This window comes from Orycteropus afer, unplaced genomic scaffold (genome assembly GCF_000298275.1).
Source record: "Orycteropus afer afer isolate SDZICR_OR568_19922 unplaced genomic scaffold, OryAfe1.0 scaffold00764, whole genome shotgun sequence".
NCBI classification, from domain to species: Eukaryota; Metazoa; Chordata; class Mammalia; order Tubulidentata; family Orycteropodidae; genus Orycteropus; species Orycteropus afer.
The window spans coordinates 711964-717992 of NW_006922351.1; positions in this window are offsets into that span (position 1 = coordinate 711964).

Below are 6029 nucleotides of genomic sequence, written 5' to 3' on the forward strand. Positions count from 1 at the left end.
CAGCTGTTGAAAAACAGTTAATGTGTGTCTGTGTTTTCTGTACCAGAAAACCACTCATCCAACTCCAGCTTACTGAATACCACACTGAAATGAGTATTGCCTTCTGAGGGCTCCAGTGTATGCTGAATATATTTCTATAGAACACATACATTTTATTGCAACTAATTTTACGAATGTGTATATCTTCCTCTGGGGATAGAAAGTCTATTATTACTGTTTTGGTATCCAAGTACAGAAAGTTCCCTGACAGACTGAAAGCACTCAACCATTGTTTTTTTCCATGAGTAAGTCTAAGATTTTTTTTTTTTTTAATGTTACTTAATTCTGCTTCATGCAATTTAGTACATGATTATATAAGGTTATTTTATTAGTCAACATTATTAACATTATCTTCCAAACAGATAAACTCCAAAATTTCACTAGTATAACACACACATATACATGTCCACTTGTGCACATGTGCACAACCAAATACACACATACACACACACAAATGCAACTGATACTGTTGTAAAATGAATTAAAGACATCACTAATACCTGAGTCAATATGTAAGCATTTGTATAAGATAGCAATTTTCACCCTTTTCTATCAGAGCATACATGTCAGATAAGTCATATAAATCTTATATTCCTAATGGCTGTGGCATAACTAAGATAGACTGCTAGTTGTGCACATTTCCATTACTATAATTCCATCCATTTGTCTCCCTCTCAAAAAAGTATATGAGACAGTTTGCCATTAGAGCAATGGCCTCTAAAATGTCCTGGTCACGTAAATCATTTACTTTTAATTTTTTAAGTAAATTACCCAAAAAGTTCAGTTATCTCAACTATAATTAATAATAAATTACTTGTGGCACTTTCTGGAATGAGTCTCTACACTAGTGGTCCTGATATTGGCTGGATCCCAATCTTGGCACTACTATGTAGCTAGCAAGCTTACTTTGTGCAAGTTTCTCAACTTCTAGACCTTAGTTTTCTCAACTGTAAAAATGGGAATACCATTATTAATAACTCAAGAGATAATCTTTACAAGTCACTTTGTGTGATATTTCCCTTATAGAAATCATTTGGAAAGCATTATCTTAAATCATTCAGGGATCAAAGAAGGAAATAAAGAGTGATGTAGCTATCTTAAGCAGAAACATATTTAATATAGGATATAAATTACTATAATTTTTTGGGAGCGTTGGGGGAGCATGCTGAAGACTGGGCTACAGAAATGAACACATCTATGAACCACAACTCACATCAGCTCAACAGGATTGCTGTTTCCAATGTGTAGCAGGGAAGGCATGGAATCAGGAACTGATGCTGCATAAAATGAATTACAAGAATTTAGTGTGATAGGTTTAATTAAAAAAATTTGGAAGATGCTGCCACTGTTATTGTTGCCCCTTGACTCCCATGAATTGAATCACTGGACACTGGAATGCTGATGCAGAAAAACCCAACATCTCTGACAATCTGCTTGCAAATAGCAAAAGCTAAAACAGCAGAGAAGCCTCACCTAATTACTTTATTTCTAATTCTCATTGTTCTGTTTATAACTTTTAAATTAAAAGCAAAACAAACTAAAACCATCACACTTTTTTTGTTGTTGTTTCATTGTAATTTGGTAAAAGTTTACAGAGCAAATTGTTTTCCCATTCAACAATTCATACACATTTTCTTTTGTCATTTTGATGGCAATCCCCACAAATGAACTGCACACTTCCAACTTCCTGTTTATGTTTACCATTTTCTTTTGTTCTTTCCTATCCCTTCCTGCTTTCAGAGCTTTATCCTTGGGCAAATGCTGCCCTTTTTACCTCCTATGGCTGATTTTCCTAGTGAGTGAATATATCCCTAGTGTTATTGTTCACTTTACAGGACTATCTATCCTTGGGCTGAAAGTTGAGCCTGCGGGATTAGTTCAGTTCCAGACTTGAAGGATGTCTTAGAACTATAGTCTACCATAGTCTCAGGCATTCCACCAGTCTCTGTCAGCCTGGTCTTTTTATGATTTTGAATTTTGTAGCACATTTTCCTCTTGCTCTATCTGGGTCCTCCTATTGTGGTCTCTCTCATAGCAGACAGTAGTGGTAGCCAGGCATCAAGTAGTTCTGGTCTCAGTGTTGTAGAAGCTGGGGCTCACGTGATCCAGTAGTACTTTGGCCTAATTGTTTCCTTCTTTTTTGATTTTCTTTACTCTTCTTAGATTGAGACAGGGAGAGATCAATTGTTGCAACTTAGATGGCCGGTCACAAGGTTTTGAGACCCAGTCACTACTCACCAAAGTAGCAGTAGAATGTTGTCTTTGTGGAATGCTATGCCAACTGACTGTAGTGTCCCTTGAAACTATAGTTCTGAGCCTCTAGGCCCAGTGATCCATTCTCTCAAATTGTTTGTTTATGGTCAAAAAGTTTACATAATTTTGACCTCTGTGTGCTCCACTATGTTCATGGCTATATAAATATGTTGAAATATCTTATGTCAAAACTAAGTGCAACAACTACCATTGATGAAAGCCAGAGGGGCACTTTTAGTCATATTCTATTTTCTTCAGCTTTAAGTTACTCTTGGTTTCCATATCTTTCTTAACTGGACATTTACTATTTCTTATACTAACATAAGGGAGCTCTGGTAGCATAGTGGCTAAGACTCTTGCCTGCTAACCAGACGGCTGGCGGTTCAAACCCACCAGCCACTCCTTGGAAGGAAGTTGGGCAATCCTACTTCCGTAGTGATACTGCCTCGGAAACCCGAGGAGGGGTCGCTATGAGTTGGGGCCGACTCGACGGCACATAACAACAACAACAACATACTAACATAAAGCAAATAAAACCATCCAAGTTTGCAAAAAGGGTAAATATGTGGCAAAGAAAGTCGGTGTGTTAACCAAGTGGAGAAACAAAAATTGTGAGTACTTAATTGAGAGAGAATTTCTCTACTCTGCATGAATGTGCACAAACATCTTTAATTTGAATGGGGATTAACTATTTCATTGAACAAAGAGTAGCCTTATGTTTGTTGTTAGGTGCTGTCAAGTCAGTTCCAACTCATAGTGAAACTATTTACAACAGCACTATGCACTTTGTAGTCCTGCACCATCCTCAGTATCATTGCTATGTCTGAGCCCATTGTTCCAGCAGCTGTGTTAATCCATCTTGTTGAGGCTCTTCCTCATTTTCGCTGACCTTCTACTTTAGCAAACATGATGTTTTTCTCCAGGGACTTATCTCTCCTGATTTTTGGATAGACTATTTTTTCATAAAGGGAAACACGTTTCCTTGTTTTGACAGACATCAGTATTAGTACTATAATAGAATTACAGGAATATCTGTACATAGAACAGAAAGATTATCTCACTACATGCCAGAGGAAAATTTGTGTGTTTTGTCATAATTAGCAAGGGCCAGGACATGCAATATCTCTCAAACAATGGGACCAGATGATTTTTACCAACAGGGGTGATGTTGTGCAGGTTAGGAGTTAAAGACTGAAAAGCATATGAAGATAACAATTATTCTATTCATTTGTTTGTTGAACTTATAGGAGTGGCATCATAGATAAGAGTGTAAGTGATTAAAATTCTGCACTATCTAGTGAGGTCTGGCAAGTTAATTCTTTTAAAATAAGATGCATTAATTACATTTGTATAAAGGAATATTGTTGTTGTTATTTGCCATTGAGTTGGACCCAACTCATAACAACCCCTCCTTGTGTTTCCAAGGCAGTATCACTATGGAAGTTGATTGCCCAATCTTCCTTCTGAGGAGTGTCTGGTGGGTTTGAACTGCCAGCCTTCTGGTTAGCAGTCAAGTGCCTTAGGCACTATACTACCAGGCCTCCTGTATAAAGGAATAGAGATAAGTAATAGCACATTTTACTAGGAAATATAAGATTTATAGGAGGACACCTTGTCATAAATTTCATATACAAACAATATAGAATTTCAGAAAATAATGTAAATGTCTTCATAGCTAGAAACTTTAATGAGTGTATTTGAGGGTCAAGTAGACATTTCTGAATATAGTACACTGAGTAATTAGTCTCTGCACATTGCCCAAACCCTATTATCATTAAGATACTATTTTAAAGGATTAAACATGTTCATGTTGTTGTTAGGTGCCACTGAGTCATTTTTGACTCATAGCAACCCCATGCACAGCAGAATGAAACACTGCCCAATCCTGCGCCAGCTCCATGATCCCTGCTATACTTGAGCCCATCATTGCAGCCACCATGTCAATCCATCCTGTTGAAGGCCTTCCCCTTTTTGTCGACCCTCCACCCTACCAAGCATGACATCCTTCTCCAGGGAATGGTCCCTTCTGACAAAATGACCAAAATAGATGAGACGAAGTCTGACCATTCTCACTTCCAAGGAGCATTTCAGGTATACTTCCTCCAGGACAGATCTGTTAGTTCTTTTAGCAGTCCATGGTACTTTCAGCATTCTTTGCCAGCACCACAACTCAAAAGCATCAACTCTTCTTTGGTCTTCCTTATTCATTGTCCAGCTTGATTAAACATAGGCTATTGAATATCTCCAATATGGAAGGAGACAATGGCTACACAATCTTGGAAGCTGGAACGAAGGTAGATGAGTGATGTGTTTGGCTGGGTTCTCTAGAGAAGCAAAACCAGTAAAGCTTATATATATAGAGAGAGAAAGAAAAATTTATCTTAGAAAATGGCTCATTCACTTATAGAAGTTGGCATGTCCCAAGTGCTTGGATTAAATATCAAGCTGGAGGCTTTTCCTGAGTCATCCAGCTACAGGGGCTGACAAGCTCAAGGTTTGCAGGCAGTTTACTGGCTGTTGACTCCAATGAATGATGAATCCAAGATCTCCAGGCTGAATGGTGGATTTTTCACTCATGGACAGAAGTAGGCAGCACAACAGGGTCCTGATCCATAGAAGAATATCTCTTTTCCCCCAGATGTCCATAAATTTATCAGAAGCAGGCCACACACCTAGGGAAACTCCCTTTCAATGGATTGTCTGCTCAAAACATAAATATCTGACCCCATCATGGGAATAACCCACATTACAACTGCTTAAACCACATAAAATTGTGGTCAAGTCAAGTTGACACACAGCTACAACTATCACAAGTAATAAATAACTTTTCTCAATCAAGAATATTCAATCTTAAAGTGACAAATGGGATAGCTAAGAGAAAAGTTGGCGATTCTGTAAAAAATTCAAGAATTATTTGTAGAAGCTACTTTTTCAAACAAGATGAAGATGGACAAAATCAAGAGGATTGGTAGGAAGTATACTTAAGTAGAATGACTAAAAATTCAGAAACCAAAATGACAAATATCTAAAGAAAATGTCCAATTCAAAAACCCTAATAAACCAGAAAACAGGTGTCATCAATAGCAACAGGAAGTCACATATGAATAAAAAATTTCAAATAAGCATACTAAACATTCAAATAAACAACGGAAGATGTGATCAATATGAACTAATCAGACATACATTTTAAAAGAGAGTATAGAAATTAATTGTTTGATAATTTCCACATTGTTTTGATCACCTTTCTTTGGAATGGGTACAAATATGGATCTCTTCCAGTCAGTTGGACAGGTAGCTGTCTTCCAAATCTCTTGGCATAACTGAATGAATGCCTCTGGTGCGGCATCCATTTGTTGAAATATCTCTTTGGGTATTTCTTCAATTCCCAGAGCCTTGTTCTTCGCCAATTCCTTCATTGCAGCTTTGACTTCCTTCTTCAGTACCATTGGTTCTAGATCTAGATATTGTGCTATTGAACAATATCATTAATATCACATGCAAGTAAGATCTTACTGAAAATAAGTCAAGAACAGTTGCTGCAGTATACTGACAGAGAACTTCCAGAGGTTCAAGCTGGATTCAGAAGAAGATGTGGAACAAGCTGCTGTCAGACGGATCTTGGGTCAAGGCAAAGAAACCAGAAAGATGTTTACTTGTGCTTTATTGACTATGAAAAGGCATTTGATTGTGTGGATCATGACAAATTATGGATAACATTGAGAAGAATGGGAATTCCC